Below are 26,049 nucleotides of genomic sequence, written 5' to 3'. Positions count from 1 at the left end.
TCCAAGGCAAAAGGGAGCATAAATACTTTCAGCTACAGGGAAGGAGAGGCCCTTCCTTGGTAAAGAGCAAAGTGCAGATAAGAAAAACATTGAACACAGCTCTCCAAGGATCATACAACCATGAAAGGACCAGAAGTTTGCATGCCCCCAGAAACAGCTCTAAAATAAAAGCATCACACACACACACACACACGCAAAAGCATGAAGTTTTGCATAGGTCCTCCGCAGCCCTGAGTTAGTGGAACTCAACTTAAAGAAAAAGTTTAAAGTCATGAAATAGGCTGGAAAAGTTAGTAAACAACAATAACAGAAGAGAATTAATCCATAAAAAGCTACTATGGTGGCAGAGAAGCCCAAGATGTAAACTCAGAAGAACACAGCAATGTGAAAACAGCTACCCAAATTAAAACCTCAAAGAGAAATGCTAATTGGATCCAAGTTGGCAAAAAGTCCAAGAAGAGTTAAAGAGAGGAAAAATTGGAAGTGCTTCAAGAAAATTATGAAAAGAAAATTAGCAAGTTGTTAAAAGAGGCACAAAAAATAATGAAGAGAGCATATTTTAAAAAAAAGCAGGGTAGGCCTAAAAGTAAAAGTTGCACAAACATTCACTGAAGAAAAGAACACCTTAAAAAGCAGAATAGAGGGGATGTGAAGCCAAGATGGTGGCTTGAAAAGAGGGACTTGCTTGAGCTCTCCCCCAATTCCTCCTAACGCCTGTAAAAGTTGACTCCAAACAAGTTCTAGAGCTACATAACCCACAAAATAACAGAGTGAAACAAGTCTGCAGCTCAAGACAGCCTGGATGGTTGATAGGAAGGGTCTATTACAACATGCTGGGAGCAGAATGCAGCCCAGTGGGGGCTGCACCATGGCAAACCAAGCCTGAGCAGACTGGGTGGAGCAGGCCTCAGGGCACTGAATCATAGGCAGCTATGATGGTTTCTAGACTTCAAAAGCCACAAACATCAAAGACAACATAGCAGGTCAGTGAGAAAGCTGTTGGACTTAGGTGAGAGATGGGTTCAGTCCAGCCCCAGCCCCAGAAAGCAGAGGGCACTGCAGCAGCAGCAGCAGCAGCAATGGCTGTATCCACAGCCCCAGGCAGACAGACAGTGGTGGGAATCAAGTGGCTGATCAGAGCAGAAGTACAGGGATCTGGTGCTGGTGCTGAGGCAGGATTCTTTTGCTTTGCCCTGCTTGGATCTGGGTCACAGTCCTGGTTGGTGGTCCTTGGGGGAGGAGGAGCAATGATGTGGCAGAGCTTGTGGTGGGTGTGGAAAGGGAGTCCTCCTGGTAATTATATGGCAGAAAGAAGTTCTTGCACTCACAGACAAGAGCATAAGCTAGGAAGGAGCATCAAACCATCTCAGAATAGAAGCTGCTTTGAAAACAGCAGTGCAAAACCCCTGAAGCTTGGGACAGAGCACTCTCTACTCTAAAAGCAGTTATATCCTGACAGAGACCTCAAAAGTCAAATAACTGGCTGTGAAAATGAGCAGGCAGGATAAAAGGACTCAAACTATAGAATCTCAATTTGCTGGCAAAGAAAATCAAAACATACAGCCAGAAGAAGTCAACAAAGTCAAAGATGCTACATCAAAAGCCTCCAAAAAAGTATGAATTGTTCTCAGGCCATGGAAGAGCTCAAAAAGGATTTAGAAAAGCAAGTAAGAGAAGTAGAGGAAAAATTGGAAGGAAAGGAAAAATGAGAATGATGCAAGAAAATCATGAAAAAGAAGTCAACAGCTTGCTAAAGGAGACTCAAAAAATACTGAAGAAAATAACACCTTAAAAAATAGACTAACCAAAATGGCAAAAGAGGTCAAAAAAGCCAATGAGAAGAAGACTGCCTTAAAAGGCAGAATTAGCCAAATGGAAAAGGGTATCCAAAAACACTGAAGAGAATAATGCCTTAAAAATTAGAATGGAGCAAGTGGAAGCTAATGACTCTATCAGAAATCAAGAAATTATAAAACAGAACCAAAAGAATGAAAAAATGGAAGACAATGTGAAATATCTCATTGGGAAAACCACTGACCTTGAGAATTGATCCATGAGAGGTAATTTAAAAATTACTGGGGGCGGTTAGGTGGCACAGAGAGTAGAGCACCAGCCCTGGAGTCAGGAGGACCTGAGTTCAACTCCAGCCTCAGATACTTGACACGTGTACTAGCTGTGTGACCATGGACAAGTCACTTAACCGCAATTGTGCTGCCCCTCCCCCCCAAAAAAATTATTGGACCACCTGAAAGCCAAGATAAAAAAAAGCCTAGATATCATCTTTCAAGTAATTATCAAAGAAAACTGCCCTGGTATTCTAGATCCAGAGGGTAAAATAGAAATTGAAAAAAAAATCTCCCAATTGCCTCTTGAAAAAGATCCCAAAAAGAAAACTCCTAGGGTTGTTGTAGCCAAATTCCAAAGTTCCCAGGTCAAGAAAAAAATATCACAAGGAGTCAGAAAGAAACAGGTTGAGTATTGTGGAAGCACAATCAGGATAACACAAGATCTAGCAGCTTTTACGTTAAGGGATCAAAGGGCTTGGAATATAATATTCTGGAGGTCAAAGGAGCTAAATTATCTCTCCTGAATCTGTTTTAAGGTCAGTTGTTTATCCAATGAGATATTTCACATTATCTTCTATTTTTTTTCATTCTTTTGGTTTTGTTTTATAATTTCTTGATTTCTCATAGAGTCATTAGCTTCCATTTGCTCCATTCTAATTTTTAAGGAAGTATTTTCTTCAGTGGTCTTTTGGACCGCCTTTTCCATTTGGCAAATTCTGCTTTTTAAGGTATTCTTCTTCTCATTGGCTTTTTGGAACTCCTTTGCCATTTGCGTTAGTCTATTTTTTAAAGTGTTATTTTTCTTCAGCATTTGTTTGTGTCTCCTTTAGTAAGCTGTTGAATTGTTTTTCATGATTTTCTTGTTTTAGTTATCTTCACAATTTTTCTTCTACTTTTGCTTGACTTTCAAAATTTTTTTTGAACTCTTCCATGACCTGAGACCAATTCATATTTTTCTTGAAGACTTTGGATGTAGGAGCTTTGACTTTGTTGTTTTCTTCTGTTTGTATGTTTTGACCTTCCTTGTCACCAAAGTAAGAATCTATAGCCTGATTTTTTTTCTCACTCTTTGCTCATTTTCCCAGACAATTACTTGACTTTTTAAGCTCTTCATTAAGGTAGGTCTCTGATTCCAGTGTGGAGAGTGTACTGTCCCCAGCTTCAAGGGGTTTTTGCAGCTGTTTTCAAAGATATTTCTAGAGACCTGTAAATTTTCAGTTCTTCTAAGGTGGTATGATCAAAGAAAAGGAGTTTTCTGCTCTCCTGACCTGCGCTATGGTAATTGAGAGACCAAAGCACTCTTTTCTGCCTTGGAACTGTGAGTGGAATTCTCTCTCCCCAGCTGCCACAAGTTTTGTCATACCCAGTGCTCCTCCTCACCCGAGGACAGCCCTTTAGGACCACAACCCAGATTGAAGCATGGGCAAAGAAAGAGAATTCTGTCTTAGCAACCATAAAGGGATCCCTGCAATCCCCCTCTCATCAGCTGCTAGATTCCCCCACCATCTGTGGGCTATGAGCTCCAGAAGCAGCACCTCCACCTCCACCTCCCAGGGGCTGAGTCCAGACCATGCTCCTCTCTCACCCAGGTCCAATAGACCTTTCCTACTGATCTTCTAACTTTTTTGGCATTTGTGGGTTGAGAAGTCTGGAAACCACCATAGCTGCCAGTGATTCAGGTCCCTGAGGCCTTGCTCTGGCCCTATCTGTGCCAGTGCCACCCTTGCTGAACTGTGATCTTCTGATTGTGCTCTTCTCTCAGACTAGTGCAACAGAGCTTTCCTGTTGACCTTCCACATTGTCTTGTGATGGAAATTTGTTTCCCTCTGATTTTTTTTGAGTTCTGATGCTCTAGAAATTATTTAGAGTCATTTTTACAGGTATTTGGAGGGGTTTGGGGGACAGTTAAAGTGAGTGCCTGCTTTTACTCTATCATCTTGGCTCCCCCACAGTGCTCTCTCCTTCTAAAGATTGCTTTGGAGTTTCCAGGCAACCATGGCATGGGTGGTGCAGGTGAATCTGGTCTTGTACTAGAACCTTCTGTGGACCCAGCCAAGCCTAGCCTCAGGGCCTGACAGAAACCTCACCTCTGTCTCAGAGAACGGCTTTCTTAGTGCTCGCCCCTGGGACTCCATGTGAAGTATCCTAAGCAGCACCTGCTGCTGTTGCTGTCAGGGGCCCAGTGAGGGAGGCAGGATCCACTATTTTGGATGCTGACACATGGGACCGTACTTGAGCCACAAACCCCATGGCCCCCTTCAACAAGGGCCCTCTGTACTGCTCTCAACCAAGGTCAAGAACAAGATTGCCTCTAAATATGCCCATCAGGCAGAGGAAGATCTTCACAGCTGGGTAAAAGAAGTTGTGTGCTTGCGTATTGGGACAAATTTTCAGCTGGGTTTAAAAGATGGCATAATCCTCTGTGAACTTATCAACAAGGTACAGCCAGGTTCAGTGAACAAAGTCAATGAGTCTTCATTAAACTGGCCTCAGTTGGAGAACATGGGCAATTTTATCAAAGCCACTCAAGCCTGTGGTATGAAACCACATGACATCTTTGAAGCCAATGATATTTTTGAGAATGGAAACATGACCCAAGTTCAGACTACACTGGTAGCTTTAGCAGGTATGGCTAAAACAGAAGGATTTCATGCAGCAATTGACATTAGCTTCAAATATGCAGAAAAGCAAGTGAGGCACTTTGACGAAGGAAAATTGAAAATTAGACAAAGTGTAATTGGGAACCAACAAATGTGCCAGCCAGGCAGAAATGGCTGCCTGTGGCATTAGCAGGCATCTTTATGATACCAAAATGAAAACTGACAAGCCCTTTGACCAGACACAAATTAGTCTATGAATGGGTATTAACAAAGGAGCCAGTGAGGCTGGAATGTTAGAACCAACGTAACAGAAGAGAATTCTATGATCAGAGGCTAACATTAGGACCAATGGAAAACTCAACAATTTCACTACAGATGAGTACCAGCAAAGTTGCTTCCCAGAAAGGACTAAGTGTCTATGGGCTTTGGTGACAAATATATGATCCCAAATATTGTGCTGCTCCAACAGAACCTGTAGCACATAATGGAAGGGAAGGAGCAGGAACAAATGGGTCTGAAATCAGTGATAATGATTATCAGGCAAAATATCCAGATGAATATCATGTGGACTACCAAGATGACTCTCCAAGAGATTATGAATATAGTGACCAGGTTATTGATTACTATATTTGCACACAGAAAAGCTCAGTATTAGTCCATTGTTTTATTGAGAGAAAACCAAGCTAGGCTTGTGATAAGTTTTATCATGTCTTCCCAAAACACTATTATGCTTATTATACTTACAAGAAATATTGCCTTACATTCCTTTTTCCTTTCTCTGTCTCTTCCTTAAATAGATGCCTTTTAGTGCTGTAACAGTTATATTCTACAGCATAACCAATAATTTGCGTACAAAGTAAAAAAGAATACAGTGAAAAGGTAGTACTTTTGGACAGTCAGTTCTTTTATTAAAGATCTATGCATTTTTACAATCGTCTACTTTAAACTGGTATATTATGGGCCACATGAAGCTTTTCCCTCTCTTTCTTTTTTCTTTTTTAAAGTTTAGTATCTGGTTTCTATATGGAAGACTGAAACTGGCATGCTTATTGCTAAATGTGTATTTCCACCATCTAAATATGAGATGCAGCGTTTTAGAGATTTGGATACCATTGTTTCTACAGTATTGTTTGCTAATTTTAAAATAAAGTCATAGTCAATGTGCATCTGTAATTAAATGCGTATTCATTCTAATACCTAAGCTGACCAGACACTTAAAGAGCAGTGTTACTAAAGGATCTTGGACAACATGAGCCTGCAGAAGTTTTAGGTTTGGATGGTGCATTTACTCTTCCCTTTTGTGCCAATGTATCAATGTAGAGTTGTTGCTTTGTTTTCTTCAGCTATATTTATTGTTGCATTTATCAGAATAACCTGATCTCATTGTACTTTTTCTAAATAAATATTTTTAACATTAAAAAAATTGTTTTGTATGTATTTTCTGTAGCAATGTTTGCATAGATAGACCAGCTTGACTTGTAGGTCACCCCTCAATCTGGTACGTGAGTAATTCTCATATTATCATTTGAGTTTTATCAAGGGGTATATTTGGACATTTTTTGTTTATCAGGCAACCTTACCACAGTTCGTTAAATATTATTACTAAATAATTTGAAGAAAAATAATATGATTTAAAATAAAAGAAAAAAGTTCTCTAAATCACGATTGATTAGAGAAAGACAAATTAAAATAACTGTATTTGCATGAGATTTGTTATGCCCTTAGGTGAACAAGAAGTTGTCAATATAGCCAGAAGCTACCAGGAACTAGACATGATATTTAAAGGCATCATGGACAATGATTTATTGATTTTTTTTCTTTCACCACACATTTATTACATGCAAAGCACAGTGCTAGTAATTTGGAAAGTAGCAAAGGTAAATAATACATGTTTTCTGCCATTATAATCATCTTTTTTCATGGATTTTCTTCTATGAAAACAAATATTTTCTTCTGAAATACCTCTCCCTTACTATTTTCACTGTAGCACAACAGAAAACATAGTTTAAGTGAACAAATTATTTTAAATACTAGAGTGCTAGGAAATATTTTTCATAAGCTAATTACAGATCCTGGATTCTTTGCTGCTTTCTCTCCTCTTCTCTGAACCCACCAGTTATCTCAAGACTCCCACTTTCTGTACTACTTTGTCTCCACTATTTCTAATTCTCCTGAGTGCTGCAGAGCTCATCTCAGCCAGATAAATTACTATGTTCAAATTTTCATTCACTTCACTCATCCATGTTTACTACTTTCTTTTCTCCCCCTCACACAGTTACTTAAATAATTAAAGGATGTATAATTTTCCCTGGGTAACTCTCTTTATAATCCTCCAACAACTTAGTAATAAATGCCAAAAAGTAACTCTTTTGGCCGGGAACCCTGAGAGTCTTCCTCTCCCAGTTTGAGTTTTTTTTTGAGTTTTAATTAAAGAGGCCTTCCCTTGACTCACTTCTTAAAGAGGCCTATTCACTGAACGGGCATTACGTCACTCAAAGTGAGAACCTGAAAAGACCAGAGCCTAAAAGTGCCAAGGTCTACCATTGCATTCTGGGCCATCTCCAGTCATCCTGATAAATATCAGGCCACTGGACCCAGATGGCTCTGGAGGAGAAAGTGAGGCTGGTGACCTTGCCCAGCCCTCCCTCATTCAAATCAAAGTCAACTGCAAGTCATGTCATCATTTCCCTGATTTCATGGTCCTCTTCAAGCACAAATACAACAGCAACAATAAAGGGCAGCTAGGTGGCTCAGTGGATAGAATGCTGGGCCTTGAAACAAGAAGACTTGTTTTAAATATAGCCTCAGACACTTACTAGCCATGTGTCCCTGGACAAGTCACTTAACTTCTGCCACCTTTTCCTCATCTGTAAAATAGGGATAATAATAGTCCCTAACTCCCTGGGTTGTACTGAGGATCAAATGAGTTAATTGTGAAGACCTTAGCACAGTGCCTGGCACAGCAAGCACTATATAAATGTTAGCTATTATTATTATTAAATTATCAAATATTATTCTTATTCTTATTAAATGAGACAATATTTGTACAGCTTTATGCTAGCTATTATTAATACTAAATTAGATATTATTTATAAAGCTCTTAGCACACTGCCTGGCATGCAGTAAGGACTACATAAATGGTAGTTATTATTAATAAAGGAATTTCTACAAGTGCAGTAGGTGTAAAACCAATTGCACTGAGCCAACCTGAAAATGGACCCTCTGAGCATGGCTAGGCAGAACATCTGAAAGCAGACACACAGGTCATCACTGTGCTTGTTCTTGGAAGGCTTTCTAGCTGGGAAGCACCCAAGAGGACTTGTATTCTTCTGGCTTGGTCTTTGAGAACCTCCATGCCATAATGAGGCATGATTGAGGCCTAGAAAAATTCTTCTACTTAAAGTCCCACATTTACATTTTATCTATTTTATTCTAAAAGTCTCCATATAGGTAGGCTTTCTTTGCTGGCTTCTCCTGAGGCTCAGAATATAACCATCATTTTACCTGCAATCCATGGCAGAGTGGCCATTGGTGGAGTGGAGCAAGTGCTGTCCTAGTAGGTTGACTTAGATTTCAACATTGTCTCTGACAGCTTTTTGACCTTCAGCAAGTAAGTCACTTAACTAGTTCTGGCTTGTGTTTCCTCATCTTTTCATGATTCTCTTGATTCTTGTTTTTGAAAGTCAAATTTTCTCTTCACCTCTGGTCTTTTCTTTTTCAAGAATGATTGGAAGTCCTCTATTTGATTGGAAAACCACATTTTGTCCTGGAGTGTTATACTTATTTTTGATGGGTAGGTGATTCTTGGTTTTAATTCTAGCTCCTTTGACCTCCAGAATATCATATTCCAAGCCCTTCGATCCCTTAATGTAGAAGCTTCTAGATTTTGTGTTGTCCTGATTGTGTTTCCACAATACTCAAATTGTTCCTTTCTGGCTCTTTGCAATATTTTTTCCTTGACCTGGGAACTCTGGAATTTGGCGACAATATTCCTAGGAGTTTTCTTCTTGGGATCTTTTTTAAAGAGGTGATCGGTGGGATCTTTCAATTTTTATTTTACCCACTGGTTCTAGACTATCAGGGCAGTTTTCCTTCATAATTTCTTGAAAGATGATGTCTAAGTTCTTTTTTTAATATGGCTTTCAGGTAGTCCAATAATTTTTAAATTATCTCTCCTGGATCTGTTTTTCAGGTCAGTGGTTTTTCCAATGAGATATTTCACATTATCTTCTATTTTTTCATTATTTTGGTTTTCTTTTATAATTTCTTGATTTTTCATAGAGTCATTAGCTTCCATTTGCTCCATTCTAATTTTTAAGGAAGTATTTTCTTCAGTGGTCTTTTGGACCTCCTTTTCCATTTGGCTAATTCTGCCTTTTAAGGTATTCATCTCCTCATTGGCCTTTTGGAGATCTTTTGACATTTGGGTTAGTCTATTTTTTAAGGCGTTACTTTCTTCATTATTTTTTGGGTCTCCTTTTGCAAGTCATTGACTTGTTTTTCATGATTTTCTTGCATTACTCTCATTTCTCTTCTCAATTTTTCCTTTACTTCTCTTACTTGCCTTTCCAAATGCTTTTTGAGCTCTTCCATGACCTGAGACCAATTCACATTTTTCTTGGAGTCTTTTGTTGTGGGCTCTTTGACTTTGTTGACTTCTCCTGGCTGTATATTTTGATGTTCTTTGTCACCAAAAAAAGATTAAATAGTCTGCATCCTTTTTTGCTGCCTGGCCACATTCCCAACCAACTACTTAACCCTTGAGGGTTTTGTCAGGGTATGATTGGCTTCAGAATGGCAAGTGCTTTGTCCCAAGCTTTGGGGTGTTGCTCTGCTATTTTCAGAGCTATTTCTACATGGCAAGCTCTGCCACACCATTGCTACTCCTTCCCCAAGAACTGCCAACCAGGACCACAACCCAGTTCCAAGCAGGGCAAAGCAAGAGAACCCTGCCTCTGCACAAGTAAAGTGCTCCCTGTGCTCCTGCTCTGATTCCTCCCACCAGGCCTGGGTTTGGAATCATCCGCAGCTTGACCTCTGGAAGCAGCTGCCATGCTGCACTACCTCTGCTGCCCCTGGGGCTGAGGCTAACCACACACTCCTCTCACCCCACTCCAGCAGTTTTCCCACTGACCTCCTAAGTTGTCTTTGGTGTTTGTGGGTTGAGAAGTCTGGTAACTGCTACAGCTCAGTGATTCAGGGCCCTATGGCTTGCTCCACCCGATCTCCTCAGCACCTGGTCTATCCTGGTGCAGCCCATGCTGGGCTGTGCTCTGCTCCCAGCACAGTGTGATAAACCCGTTCCAGCAACTATCCATGCCATCCTGGGCTGGAGACCTGCTTCCCCCTGTTATTTAGTGGGTTCTATAGCTCTAGAATTTGTTCAGAGCCATTTTTACAGGTCTTTGGAGGGATTTGGGGGAGAGCCTAACGGAGTCCCTGCTTTCCTGCTGCCATCTTGGCACCACCCCTGATTTATTGATTTTTAATATAATTAGTAGTTTCACATCTCAAATAATTCTAGAAAGTAGTAATAATTAATACTACTTGGTACTGACTAAAAATAAATAGAAAAAATCAATCATTGAAACAGATTAGGCCCAAAATGGAAAGAAAGAAAGAAAGAAAGAAAGAAAGAAAGAAAGAAAGAAAGAAAGAAAGAAAGAAAGAAAGAAAGAAAGAAGGAAAGAAAGAAAGAAAGAAAGAAAGAAAGAAGGAAAGAAAGAAAGAAAGAAAGAAAGAAAGATAACAACATGGTGTCAAGTCCACAGATCACAATACATGGTGTAAGAATTCACTATTGGACAAAAATATGAGAAAACTGGAAAAGAGCCACTTAGAAATTAAGTTTAAACCAGTAATTAATGTCATGTATCATAATAAATCCAAACAGATTCATGATTTAGATATAAATGATCACATCATAAACAAATTAGAGGAGTAGTAGCACATGTCTTTAATTGTGGTAAATACAACCTTCCTTTACAACCTTATGGAAAAGTGTCTGCTTAGCCTGGGTGGCAGCAGGGCAAGTGGTCTCTAAGCATCCACAAAGTCTGACAGAAGCTACCAAGAACCTGAATCAAAGAAAGAAGAGGGCCATTTAGGTACCAGGGATGGCTTAATTGACTTTTAGGGAAACGTATTCTTGGGTGGGAAAAGTTGAGGCTGGTCCTATGATAACCCCCCACCTCTAAGGACAAGGAAAACCTAGGAAATCCTGGTAGAAATTAGTCCTGTCATGGTCTCTATTGTATCTTCAGCTTTAAATCTGAGAATCTATGAGATAGCACAACATAATCTTTACCTCACACAATTTTATACTGTTCCTCAAAAGAATATGACTAACTACCCATTGATAACTGAATCTGTAAGCTTCTTGGGGCATAGGCTATTTTTTCCATATCTCAGTGTTAAGCACAATATTTTATACATAGTATATAAAAATATTTTCTAATAAAAAAGTATATTCCATTTCTCAGCTATTTTAAATTTTATGTGATTTTTTTAAATCAGTGTTCAACCCACTGGCAGACTACAATGAGTGCCACATGGTGCTATGACTGATCAAAGATAATAAATCCCTCCAGGCAGAGCTTGCAAGACTTGAGATCATTATGCCACTTTTCCAAGAATAAATATCAAAAGTTCAATTTAATTCAACAATCTTAGTATTTAAATATATCACAGTTAATAACATATGTGTATACAATTGGCCAGTCACCTTTCTAGGCACTATGGAGTGAAATATTACAACTTCATCCCTGACCTCATGTATCTTATGTCGTTCTGAGGAAATGTATACATTTTATATTTTACAGAATACATTTAATACACATTTTGTATACATACATTATATACATACTTTAGAGTATACATTTTTTTAATTTAATTTAAATTTATTTATTTGACATATTTGGTTTTCAGCATTGATTTTCACAACAGTTTGAATTACAAATTTTCTCCCCATTTCTACCCTCCCCCCCACTCCAAGATGGCATATATTATGGTTGCTCTGTTCCCGAGTCAGCCCTCCCCTCTGTCACCCCCCTCCCCTCACATCCCCTTTTCCCTTCCTTTCTTTTGGGCAAGATAAATTTCTACGCCCCATTGCCTGTGTATCTTATTTTTTAGTTGCATGCAAAAACTTTTTTTTTGAACATCTGTTTTTAAAACTTTGAGTTCCAAATTCTCTCTCCTCTTCCCTCCCCACCCACCCTCCCTAAGAAGTCGAGCAATTCAACCTAGGCCACACATGTATCATTATGTATAACCCTTCCACAATACTCATGTTGTGAAAGGCTAACTACATTTTGCTCGTTCCCAACCCATCCTGCTTTATTGAATTTTCTCCCTTGACCCTGTCCCCTTTCCAAAGTGTTTGTTTCGATTACCTCCACCCCCATCTGCCCTCCCCTCCATCACCCCCCCCTTTTATTTTTATTTTTTTATCTTCCTCCCTCTTCTTTCCTGTGGGGTAAGATACCCAACTGAGTATGTATGGTATTCCCTCCTCAGGCCAAATCTGATGAGAGCAAGGTTCGCTCATTCCCCCCTCACCTGCCCTCTCCCCTCCTCCCACAGAACTGCTTCCTATTGCCACCTTTATGCGAGATAATCCACCCCATTCTATCTCTCCCTATCTCCCTCTCTCAGTATGTTGCTCTCTCATCCCTTAATTTCATTTTATTTCTTTTAGATATCTTCCCTTCATCTTCAACTCACCCTGTGTCTGCTCTCTCTCTTTTACATATATATGTATATACATACACATACGTACATATACACATAGATATATACATACATACACATTCACTTATATATATACATAAACATATATATATATACGTATATATACACACACACACACACACATATATATATATATATATATATATGTATGTATGTATGTATGTATGCATATTCCCTTCAACTACCCTAATACTGAGGTCTCATGAACCATACACATCATCTTTCCATGTAGGAATGTAAACAAAACAGTTCAACTTTAGTAAGTCCCTTGCAATTTCCGTTTCTTGATTACCTTTTCATGCTTCTCTTGATTCTTGTGTTTGAAAGTCAAATTTTCTATTCAGTTCTGGTCTTTTCACTGAGAAAGCTTGAAAGTCCTCTGTTTTCTTGAAAGTCCATATTTTGCCTTGGAACATGATACTCAGTTTTGCTGGGTAGGTGATTCTAGGTTTTAATCCTAGCTCCATTGACCTCCGGAATATCGCATTCCAAGCCCTTCGATATCTTAATGTAGAAGCTGCCAGATCTTGGGTTATTCTGATTGGGTTTCCACAATACTCATATTGTTTCTTTCTGGCTGCTTGCAATATTTTCTCCTTGATCTGGGAGCTCTGGAATTTGGCGACAATATTCATAGGAGATTTCTTTTTGGGATCTATTTGAGGAGGCGATCGATCGATTCTTTCAATTTCTATTTTGCCCTGAGGTTCTAGAATATCAGGGCAGTTCTCCTTGATAATTTCTTGAAAGATGGTATCTAGACTCTTTTTTTGATCATGGCTTTCAGGTAGTCCAATAATTTTTAAATTATCTCTCCTGGATCTATTTTCCAGGTCAGTGGTTTTTCCAAGGAGATATTTCACATTGTCTTCCATTTTTTCATTCCTTTGGTTCTGTTTTATAATATCCTGATTTCTCATAAAGTCACTAGCTTCCTCTTGCTCCAATCTAATTTTTAAAGTAGTATTTTCTCCAGTGGTCTTTTGGACCTCCTTTTCCATTTGGCTAATTCTGCCTTTCAAGGCATTCTTCTCCTCATTGGCTTTTTGGAGCTCTTTTGCCATTTGAGTTAGTCTGTTTTTTAAGGTGTTGTTTTCTTCAGTGTATTTTTCAGTATTTTCTTGGGTCTCCTTTAGTAAGTCATTGTCTTGTTTTTCATGGTTTTCTCGCATCCTTCTCATTTCTCTTCCCAATTTTTCCTCTACTTCTCTAACTTGCTTTTCCAAATCCTTTTTGAGCTCTTCTATGGCCTGGGGCCAGCTCATGTTTTTCTTGGAGGCTTTTGTTGTAGGCTCTATGACTTTGTTGTCTTCTTTAGGCTGTATGTTTTGGTCTCCTTGGTCACCAAAGAAAGAATCCAAAGTCTGAGACTGAATCTGGGTGTGCTTTCACTGCCTGGCCATATTCCCAACCAACTACCTTGACCCTTGAGTTTTTCAGTGGGGTATGACTGCTTGTAGACTAACGAGTTCTATGTTCCACATTTGGGGGGGGAGGTGCCAGCTCTGTCACACCAGTACTACTCCTTCCCCAAGAACCCCCAGCCCGGGCTGGGCTTAGATCTTCAACAGGCTGTGCACTCCTGCTCTGATCCGCCACTTAATTCCTCCCACCAGGTGGGTCTGGGCCAGAAGCAGCAGCAACTGTAGCTGCCCCACCTCCGCTGCCCCCAGGGCTGGAAGCCGAACCGCGAACTCCTTCCACTCCCGCAGCTTTTCCCACTAACCTTCTCCGCAGTCTTTGGTGTTTGTGGGTCGAGGGGTCTGGCAACTGCCGCAGCTCACATATTCAGGGCGCTAGGGGCCCCATCCGCCCGACTCCAAGTTTGGTTGTTCCACTCCGCTCAGGCTGGGCTCTGCTCCACTCCGTTCCCAGCTCCCAGCTCCATGTGGAATAGACCTCACCCAGAGACCATCCAGGCTGTCCTGGGCTGGAGCCCTGCTTCCCTCTGCTGTTCTGTGGGTTCTGCCATTCTAGAATTGGTTCAGAGCCATTTTTTATAGGTTTTTGGAGGGACTCGGTAGGGAGCTCACTCTAGTCCCTGCTTACCCGCTGCCTTCTTGGCTCCGCCCCCTAGAGTATACATTTTAATCCAAGTATCATATATTACTTGTGAAGTGATATTTGTCCCCTGCCCAGTGCCTGTCATATAAGATGTGTTTAATAAGTGTATATTCTTTGTTGTTTATGCCTGACTGGCATCAAGTAGAATACCACATAACACAAATGTATTGACACTCTTTGTGTAATGCTATCTTAGGAAAACAAGTACATATTTGATAAATTTATAAGCAAACTGCTCAGAGAAATGAAGTTATATATCACTATAAAAATAAATGTATAATATTAGTATTTGGTTAGTGCATTTTATAAAAAAAGTCTTATAAAGTAGATAGGAGTGTGGTCTTGAAAAAGGAAGAAACCTAGATGCAAATCGTATCTCTGACAATCTCTCAGTAATTAACTCAGGCAGCTCTCCAACACTCTGAATTACACAGACTTGCCAAAACAGATTCCACACCTGGAATTCACTCCCCCAATGGAATCACTGGTGCAGAAGAAACAAAGCATCTTATATGGCAGAGCTCCTTATATTATGTGAATCATTCTCACGAGATTTTATGTGTAGCCAGCCAGAAATACCCATCAGAAATTTGACCAGACTCTCTACTACCAAAAGTCCCTCATGTGTTTTACTTGTGTCTTATTAAAACAAACACAAAATCTAATATTTGACCTACATTTTCTACAAAATAGCTATTCCTATAGGCTGCAGAGTTATTGTGTTCCTAACTCTCTAGCTAGCTGCATCATTTCTTCTTCCCCTAAGGAAAAAGTCAGAGCCAAAGGAAGATCTAGACCCTGAACAAGAGCTTAACAAGAGAAGGAAACAACAAAGAAAATAACTTTTTAAAAAATGATCATTTACAGTACTCAGAGAAAGAGTTTAAAGAAACATCATTTTATAATACATGACTTTCTATCTATTCTTCCTTCTTGAGCTGAAGGACCTGAACTTCTGGTTCTGGATAAGGTGACAGAGAAGTAACACCAGAATACTTCATATTGATTCTGTGAATGCTTTCTATGTACTCATTGTTTCTCAGAGTCGAATGTAAGCTCATTAAGAGTAGAGAATGATTCTTTTTTATTCACATTCCTAAAGTTTAGAGAGTGCCTAACTCACAGGGGGCTCTTCAAAAATACATGTAGATTAATTGATTAGATACAGTGAATTTCAAGTAGGCTAGCTTCTGATCCTCATACATAGTTAAAAAAATTTATTATCATGTGAATGAAACCTGTGGTGGGGTAGATGGGGGAATAGTTACATTTATGCACTGACCATATGAGGCCCAGCATTTATATATCACATTCCATTTTTTCAATTCTATAAAACTCAACAAGTATTTATTAAATGTCTAATATATGTATGTATATATGTGTATGTATATATATATATATATATGTATGTATGTATATCTCAAGTCATTGGATCCCAAAGTCAGTTCTTATATTCAGATCCCTGAAATCGCTAAGAATTTATAGGAGCTTGCTTATAGGTGCCATGAGCATGATATGGGACTTGGAGTCAGAGAAACCTAAGTTCAAATTCTACCTCAGATGCTTCCTAGCTGTGTGACCCTGGCAAGTCACAAAGTCTCTCTGTGTCTCAATTCCTTCATGGGTAAATTGGAAATAATAATAGCACCTACTTCACAGGGTGGTGAGCCTAAAATGAATTAACATATGCAAGCTATTTTGCAAACCTTAAAATGTCATACTAGTGCTCACACACAAACTCTTGATTATAATCATGGCAATGATTTTAATCCCAAACTCAAAATGATGGCATATCTTTGGGGACCATGTCTAGTGTCTCTCCCTTGCTGAACAAATTGGCAGCAACCTATAATTACTACTGAGAGATTCAGATTCCCTGAGGACTCCCTAGAACTAACAAATCTCATACCTGACATTTGCTTAAGTCAATAAATTCTCTTTTGAATCATAGTGATTCATTTTTTGAAACCAAAGTCCTGGGAAGGAAATGAGCCATGTATTATCTCTTATTAATGGTGACATCATTGAATATATGAACTGAGAAAGTGAGTACCAGGAGCATTTATTTCCCATTTATTGAAGTCTTGTACAAAAGCTGGCAGAAATCACAGAAGCCAAGAAATTGACATACTTAGCCTTGTTCAACCACAGTAAGGAAGTAGAATCTGCCATCCCAGGCTGGGGGTAGGGTAGTATCATTCATTTCCAGGACTTTCCCTGGCATGAAGAAGGTCTCAAAGAGCTAAGCTGAGGTAAGTCAGGACTAATTAGGTCCACTCTGAGTTTTGGCTCATGAGGCTTCCCAATTTTAGACAGGGAGATTCACATAAGTGTGATATCGCAGAAAATTCCAAGCTAAAAATTATGAGACCTTGGTTTTAGTCCTGACCCATTGCAACTTTAGAAAAATCTCTAAACTCTGAGAGTCTTTTTTTAATTTCTTTTTTTATTTTTAGTTTATGACACAATTCCACAAATTTTTGAGCTCCAGATTTTCTCCTCCTCCCTCTCCTCCCCCTCCCCAAGATGGCATGTAATCCAATATAGGCTCTACATATACCTTCACATTAAACTTATTTCCACAATAGTCAAGTTGTACGGAAGAGTTATAACCAATGCCAATGGAATGAACCATGAGAAAGAAGAAACAAAACTGAGAGAGAGAGAGACAGAGAGAGAGAGAGAGAGAGAGAGAGAGAGAGAGAGAGAGAGAGAGAGAGACAAAGAGAGAGCAAACAGTTTGCTTCAATCTGCATTCAGACTCAATAATTCTTTCTCTGGATGTGGATAGGTTTTTTTCATCATGAGCCTTTAGGAGCAGTCTTAGAACCTTGCATTGCTAAGAAGAGCCAAGTCTATCAAAGTTAGTAAACACAGATACTGTGTGTCTATAATTGTGTATAATGTTCTCCTGTTTCTGCTCCCCTCACTCAGTATCAGATCATGTAAGTCTTTCCAGGTTGTTATGAAGTCTATCTGCTCCTCATTTCTTTTAGCACAATAGTATTCCATCACATTAATAAAAAACAACTTCTTTAGCCATTCATCAATTGATGGGCATCCCCTTGTTTTCTAGTTCTTTGCCACCACAAAAAGAGCTGCTATAATTATTTTTGTACATATGGGTCCTGTTCCCACTTGTATGATCTCTTTGGGATACAGCCCTGGAAGTGGTATTGCTGGGTCAAAGGGTATGCACATTTTTATAGCCCTTTAGGCATAGTTCTAAATTGCTCTTCAGAATGGTTGATCAGTTCACAACTCCACCAACAATGTAATATAGTTCAGTTTTCCCAGATCCTCTCCAGCATTTATCATTTTTCTGTTTTGTCATGTTAGCCAATCTGACAGGAAGGATGTGATATCTAAGAGTTGTTTTTATTTGCATTTCTCTAATCAATAGTGATTTACAGCATTTTTATATGACTATAGATATCCTTAATTTTTTCCTCTGAAAACTCCCTGTTCATATTCTCAATTGGGGAATGACCTCTATTCTTATAAATGTGATTCGGGTCCAGGTATATTTTAGAGATGAGACCTTTATCAGAGACACTGGTTGTAAAAATTTTCTGGAAGTTTCTGCTTCCCTTCTAATCTTGGTTGCATTGGCTTTGCTTGTACAAAAACTTCTCAATTTAATTGTCCATTTTACATTTCATAATGATCTCTGTTTCCTGTTTGGTCATAAATTCTTCTGTTCTCCATAAATCAATCTTTGTATCTAAATCGCGAACCCATTTTGACTTTATTTTGGTATACGGTGTAAGATAGTGGTCTATGCCCAATTTCAGCCACACTCTTCTCCAGTTTTCCAAGAAGTTTTCATGAAATAGTGAGTTCTTATCCCAGAAGCTGGATTCTTTGGGTTTATGAAAGAATAGATTACTATAGTCATTGATAACGGTGTCTTGTGTTCCTAACCTATTCCACTGATCCACCACTTTATTTCTTAACCAGTACCAAGTAGTTCTGATGATTGCTATTTTATAATACAGTTTAATACCTGGTATGGCCAGGCCATCTTCCCTAGCATTTATTTTCATTAATTCCCTTCATATTCTGGAACTTTTGTTCTTCCAGATAAGTTTTGTTTTTATCTAGCTCTATAAAATAATTTTTTTGGTGCTAAGAAAATCTTTCTAAACTTTTTGTGTGAAGGACTCTTTTACAATCTAGGGAAACATAATCCCTTCTCAGAATAATGTTTTTAAATTCATAAAATAAAATACATAAGATTACAAAAGATATTAATTATATTTAAATACAGTTATCAAAACAATTTTTAAAGTTCATGGCCTCCAAAACTATTACACTGGGTGTAATACTCTAACTCGTGCATCTATGTACCTATGTAAGTCTGTACTATATGTGTTTGTGCTGTTTCTCTGAAGGTGGATAATATCTTCCCTCAGAAGTCCAATTCTTTCCATATTTTTCTAAATATGCCAACTCACCATGTCCTATACCACAACAATATACCAACTTTATACTGTCTAGTTATTTTAAATAGTCTACAACAATATTGATTAATATGGCTGATATATTGTATGTTTTCCCTATTTTTCTCTTTTGATTAAATCTATTTTAGCTTTAACTTTGTCTGAGATCATGATTACTACCCCTGCTTTTATTTTGCTAATAAATTCAACTCCTGATCTTTATTTTATCTTTGTGTGCATCTCTTATTATCCTTCCTGACTCCTCTACTTTACTTCTACCCACCACCTTGCGCTCCTGTCACTTAACCTATCCCCCTCCCCAAGGATCCTTCCCTTATTCCTTTCCCCCACCTTTTACCTTTGCCCTCTTGTTTCTCTCTGAATTTAGAAGATTTTTGTAACCTTCCAGATATATATGGTGTTCTCTTTTAATCTCATTACCATTAATCTAGACACTCTTTTATATCCCTCATCCTATTCTCTCACTCTCTTATTTCTGTATAAATTTAGAAGATTTTTATTCCGTTCTAAATGCATATGTTGCTTTCTCTTTAACTCAGATCTGATGTGAATAGGGTTCCCTCTAAAAATCCCTCTCCCCTCCCTAACCCCTTAGCCTTTTATTTCTTTCTGAATCTTGAAGACTTTTATACATGCATATGTGTGTGTGTGTGTGTGTGTGTGTGTGAGTGTGAGTGTGTGTGTGTGTATGTATTGTTCCCCTTTAGCCCATTCCCCATGAGAGTAGGATTCCAGAACTACCAGACTTTCTTCCCTATCTAATTTCTCTGTGTCAGTTATTCCTCTCACACCTCATTTGTATAATTACTTTATTTTTACCTTTTCCTGGACTACACTACTTTTTAGAATCACATCATATTGAGTTCTACCTCAATCTTTCTTTTGAACACCCAATTATTAATTACGGCTTTAGACATACAGTTTGCATTTCTTCATATAAAAAGTAAACAGCTTGCCATTATTTAGTCCCTTGTAATTAGTCTTTGATGTTTAACTTATAGTTCTCTTGGAACTCATGTCAAATTTTCTATTGACTTCAGGTCATTTTACAATAAAATCCTGAAAGTCTGGCAATTAAATATCATTTTTTCCATTCAGGACTATGCTTAACATTTCTGGGTATGATATTTTCAGCCATAACCCCAGTTGTTTTGGGTTTTGATGTACAGTGTTTAAAACCTGAGGTCTTTTAAAGTAACTGTTGCTAGGTCTTGTGTGATTCTAATTGTAGCTTCAACATATTCAAATTTTTTCTTGTTCCTTGTAATATCTTCTCCTTGAGCTCGGAGTTTTGGAATTTAGCCATGTTATTCCAGTAGGTCTTCCACATAGTATCTCTTTCAGGTAGTGCCCAGTCAATTTTTTTTTTCTATTTCTACTTTCTGCTCTTGTTTTAACACTTCAGGACAACTTTCTTTAATTATTTCTTGTATTATTATATCAAGATTTTTTTTAATCATAGTTTTCAGGTACTCTGATTTTTCTTATATTTTCTCTTCTTGATCTCTCTTGATCTTAAATCTGTTTTTATAGTTGCTAATATATGCAGTTCTCTTCTGGGTCTTGATTGTACTCAATGAAATGGAAAAGTGAATGAAAGTGGAAATTATTCTCCGTTCATATTTGTTTTCTCTACCTACATTGCAGGGTTGTTGTGAGGATCACAAGACATCAAAAGATAATAGGATCATAGATTTAAAGCTGAAAAGAACCTTAGAGGACAAACCCCCTGATATTTTGGATAAGGACCTGAGAACCAGAGAGGTTAAGTGACTTTCCCAGGGTAGCCAGTAAATGATTGAGGTGGGATTTGAACTGAGATATTATATCCATTACACTATACAATACTATTTCAATATCCGATCTATCACAAATATACAAAAGTAGAAATGATAGCTATTAATTATTATAATTCATTTTCTAGTTCTTCCATTGCATTCTACATTTTTTTTTCTTTTCCCATTTCTCTTTTATTTGTTGACTGGCCAACGGACTTACTTGACAAATCTTCATAAAATTTTCTACAAGTCTCAAAGCAATTCACTGATATGACTGAGTCAATTGTATAGTCAGTAGAAATTACATCCATGTATTTCAAAACTAATTCAGTCAATTAACTATTCTATCTTATTTAAGTGCCTTTAAGCTGTATTTAAGGCTGTGTCATAAATTGATACAGAGTGATTAGAGCATAACTTCATTTGAACTCAGTGATAAAAGCTCATTTAAATAGTACTTTCCTTGAAAGAAGTACTCATATAATTATCATATTACTAGGAACAACACTATATTTCAACTGAAAACCAATGTTACTACCAAAGGTACAATTGTGTCATTAACATTTAAGTAGTCCCTTCTGTACCTAAAGAAATATAAAAGATGAGTCTATGGGATTAAGAGCATCTAGGGGAGTAGTTCAGGAGGGGAAGGATCTATCAGGTTGCTGAAACCACTAACTGCCAGTTGGGCTCTTGCAGCCTCTGGTACAGACAACCCTGAGAGAGTAGGGAGAAGCTCAAACTGTGTCAAAAATACTGACAAGAAAGTAGAGACCTTTGCAAGTTTTAGATGAATCCCTACTTCTCAACCTGAAAAGAAATATGAAAGTATAGACCTTTGAGGCTGTTCACTGTTGTCATGATTAAAGGTCCATGTAAGTTGATTTTAGGAAAGAAAAGCAGCAGCAGCAGCTGGAAATTGTCTTAATTCAGGCACAAGCAGAAAGAGCTTTAATTTCTGAGGTGGTGTTAGATTATCCTTTAAACTATAACTATAGAATGGAGTGTTTTGGAAGGAAGGAAAACAAAAGAACCAAGAGACTTTCTTGTTGCATGGAATGGTAACTGATTACCTGAGTGGCTTTTCCTGGGAATATTTGGTCTTCCTTCTCTTCAGTAGGTCCTTTGGGAAAAATCACATGCCTTGTTGTGTAACCAAGCTACTAGAGGTCTGATATATGATGATGATGATGATGATGATGATGATGATGATGATGATGATGCACCATCTCATTTGAAACTCAAGAAATCATTGTGTGAAAAAGACTCTAGGTATTTTTATACCTATTTTAAAAATGAAATTGAGTCTCAGAGAGAGTAAGTGACATTCACTGGGTCTTATATCAATAACTTCTTTAAAAAGTTTTACTTATGTTTTTTGTTCTGCATTACAAATATTTGCAACTGACTTTTTTTTGAAATTTTTCATTTATTTATTTAATATTTTAGTTCTCAACATCGATTTCCACAAGATTGTGACTTACAAATTTTCTCCCCATTTCTACCCTCCCCCCACCTAAGATGGCATATATTACGATTGCCCCTTTCCCCAGTCAGCCCCCTCTTCTGTCACCCCAATCCCTGCACATCCCTTTTCCCCTTAATTTCTTTGAGGGCAGGATAAATTTCCATGCCCCCTTCCCTATATATCTTATTTCTCAATTGCATGCAAAACAACTTTTTCTTTTGAGCATCTGATTTTAAGACTTTGAGTTCCAAATTCTCTCCCCTCTTCCCTTCCCACCCACCCTCCCTAAGAAGGAAAGCAATTCAACATAGGCCACATATGTATCATTATGTAAAACACTTCCACAATACTCGTGTTGTGAAAGACTAACTATATTTCCCTCCATCCTATCTTGTCCCCCTTTATTCAGTATTCTCCCTTGACCCTCTCTTTTCAAAAGTGTTTGCTTTTGATTATCTCCTCCCCCTATCTGCCCTCCTGTCTATCATCACCCCGTTTCTATCCTCTTCCCCCTACTTCCCTGAGGGGTAAGATACCCAATTGAGTGTGTATGTTATTGCCTCCTTAAGTCAAATCCGATAAGAGCAAGATTCACTCATTCCCCCACACTTGCCCCCTCTTCCCTTCCAACAGAACTACTGTTTCTTGCCACTTTTATGAGATAACTTACCCTATTCTATCTCTCCCTTTCTCTCTCTCTCAATATATTCCTCTCTCGTCCTTTAATTTTATTTTATTTTTAGATATCATCCCTTCATATTTAACTCACACTGTGCCCTCTGTTTACATATATAGATATAGATATATAGATATAGCTATAGGTATAGGTATAGATATAAATATAGATATAGATAAGGCAGTTAAGTGATACAAATGATAGAGTGCTGCGTCTGGAGTCAGGAAGACTCATCTTCCCAAGGTGAAATCTAGCTCAGGCACTTATTAACCAAGTGATCCTGGGCAAAAGACTTAACCCTATTTCTCTAAGTTTCCTCATATGCAAAATCAGCTGGTGAAAGAAATGGGAAACCACTCCAATATGTTTGCCAACAAAACCACAAATGCTGTCATGAAGAGTAAGACACAACAGAAAAATGACTGAATTGAGTAAAAATTATCTATTTTACTTCTTGTAATCATATTTGTCTCTTGTTTGGTAACAAACTATTCCCTTATCCACAGATCCAACAGGTACATTTTTCCATATTCCCCTAATTTACTTATGATATCATCCTTTAGTTCTAAATAATTTATCCATTTTGACCTTATCTCAGCATACAGGGGTCTATGCCCATTTCCTGCCAAACTGTTTTCCAGTTTTTCCAGCAATTTTTGTCAAAAGTTGAGGGGATTTTTTTTTCCACAAAAGCTTTTATATTTGGGTTTATCAAACACTGGATTATTAAGGTGCATTATGTACCTAATCTATTCCACCACTCTATTTCAAACCAACACCCAATTGTTTTGATGATTATCACTTTGTAATATAGTTTTAAGATGTGGAATTGGTGGACTGATTTCTTTATCATTTATTTTTCATTGATTCTTTTTGTATTCTTGACTTTGTCTTCTTCCAGATAAATTTTGTTACTATTTTTTTCTACCTTTATGAAACAATTCTTTGGTAGTATGATTGGTAAGATACCACATAAGTAAATTAACTTAGGTAGAATTGTCATCTTTATTATATTGCCTCAGTTTACCCACAAATAATTAATATTTCTCTGATTGTTTAGAACTTTGTGAAAAATGTATTGTAATTGTCTTCTTATAATCCCTGGTGTTGTCTTGGCAGGTAGACTTATAAATATACTTATAAATATTTTATATTGTCTCTTGATACTTTAAATTGAATTTCTCTTTCTATCACTTTCTGCTGGGTTTTGTTGGTAGTATATTGAAGCACTTATGATTTATGTGGATTTATTTTATATTTTGCTACTTTGCTAAAGTTGTTAATTGTTTCAAATAGATTTTTTCCTTGATCCTTTACGGTCCCCTAAGTATACCCTCATATTATCTGCAAACAGTAATAGTTTGGTTTCCTCATTGCCTAATTTATTCCTTCAATTTCTTTTTCTTCTCATCTCTATAGCTAGCATTTCTAGAACAATACTGAATAGTAGTGCTGATAATAGATTTCCTTGCTTCACTTCTGATCTTATAAGGAAAGCTTTAAGTTTATTTCCATTACAAATAATGGTCACTTTTGGTTTTTCATTTTAAGAAAAGTTCCATAGATTCCTTTCCTTTCTATTTTGTCAGAGACTTTTTTTTGCATCTTTGAGATAATCATATGATTTTACTAGTTATTGCTATTGATGCCAATTATGTTGAGAGTTTTCCTAATATTGAACCATCACGGCATTCCTGGTACCAGTATCACCTGGTCATAGTGTATTATTTTGTAATATATTGCTGTAATCTCTTTGCTAGTATTATATTTAGAATTTTTCCTAGACGTTCATTAAGGAAATTGGTCTATAGTTTTGTTTCCCTGTTTGTGCTTTTCCTGGTTTAGGTATCAAAACCATATTTGTGTTATAAAATCAATTTGGTAGGACTCCTTCTTTACCTATTTATTTTCAAATAGCTTATACAGTATTGGGATTAATAGATTCTTAAATTCTTGGTACAACTCACTTGTAAATCCATCTGGTCCTGGAGATATTTTATTAGGGATCTCAATGACAGCTTGTTCACTTTCTTTTCATAAGATAAGGTTACTTAAGTGTTCTAAACTCTTATGTTAAACTGAGCATTTTATATTTTTGTACATATTCATCCATTTCATTTAGATTGTCAGTTTTTCCTTGCATGCAATTGGGAAAAATAGCTCCTCATTGTTTTAGTTTCCTCTTCATTGGTGGTGCATTCATGCTTTTAATGTTTGATAGTTGTTATTTGTTTTTCTTACTTTTTAAAATCAAATTAACCAATAGTTTACCTATTTTATTGTTTTTTTTCATAAAATCAACTCATTTTATTTATTAATTCAATGTTGTTTTTATTTCTATTTTCAGTTGTATTAATCTTTCATTTTTTGGATTTCTATTTTGGTGTTTAATTGAGAATTTTTCATTTGTTCTTTTTCTAGTTGTTGTTGTTGTTGTTGTTGTTGTAACATGCCCAAATCATTGATTTGGTCTTTCTTTGTTTTATTGATGTATGTGTTTAGAGATATAACTTTCCCCCAAGTACTGCTTTGGTGGCATCCCATAGATTTGAAATGTCTCATTTTTTTTCATTCTCTTTAATAAAATTATTGATTGTTTCTATGTTTTGTTCTTTGACCCACTCATTCTTTAGGTTTAGAAAATTTAGTTTCTAATTAGTTTTTAATATATGCTTCTACAGCCCTATTAAGTAATTTTTATTGCATCGTGGTCTGAAAAGAATGAATTTAATAGTTCTGATTTTTTTTTTCCATTTGGTTGTGAGGTTTCAATTATGTGTAAGTGTCATGTACAGCTGGAAAACAGGCATACTCTTTTCTATATTCATTTACTTTTCTCCAGAGGTCTGTCATAGCTAACTTTTCTAATTTTCTATTCAACTCTTTGACTTCTTTCTTGTTTAATTTAAGGTTAGATTTATCTAGTTCAATGGAGAAAACTGAGGTCCCCCACTAGTATAGTTTTACTGACTTTTTTCTCCTGTAATTCATTCAACTTTTTCTTTAAGAATTTTGATATGTACCATTTGGTACATATATATTTAGTGTTGATATTACCTTATTGTTGATGGTTCCTTTTAGAAAGATGTTGTTTCCCTGTATATCCCTTTTAATTACATCTATTTTGGCCTTTGTTTTGCCTGAAATCATAATTGCTTCCCCTCCTTTTTTTTTTTACTTTG

General features: G+C 37.3%; 1 pseudogene; it reads left to right on the top strand.

The window, feature by feature from the left end:
- Positions 1–4,286: 4,286 nt before the first annotated feature.
- On the top strand, positions 4,287–5,353 carry LOC118857960 (annotated as a pseudogene).
- The last annotated feature ends 20,696 nt before the right edge of the window (positions 5,354–26,049 follow it).

This window comes from Trichosurus vulpecula, chromosome 7 (assembly GCF_011100635.1).
Source record: "Trichosurus vulpecula isolate mTriVul1 chromosome 7, mTriVul1.pri, whole genome shotgun sequence".
Taxonomy (NCBI): domain Eukaryota; kingdom Metazoa; phylum Chordata; class Mammalia; order Diprotodontia; family Phalangeridae; genus Trichosurus; species Trichosurus vulpecula.
This window is presented reverse-complemented; position numbering and strand designations above follow the sequence as displayed.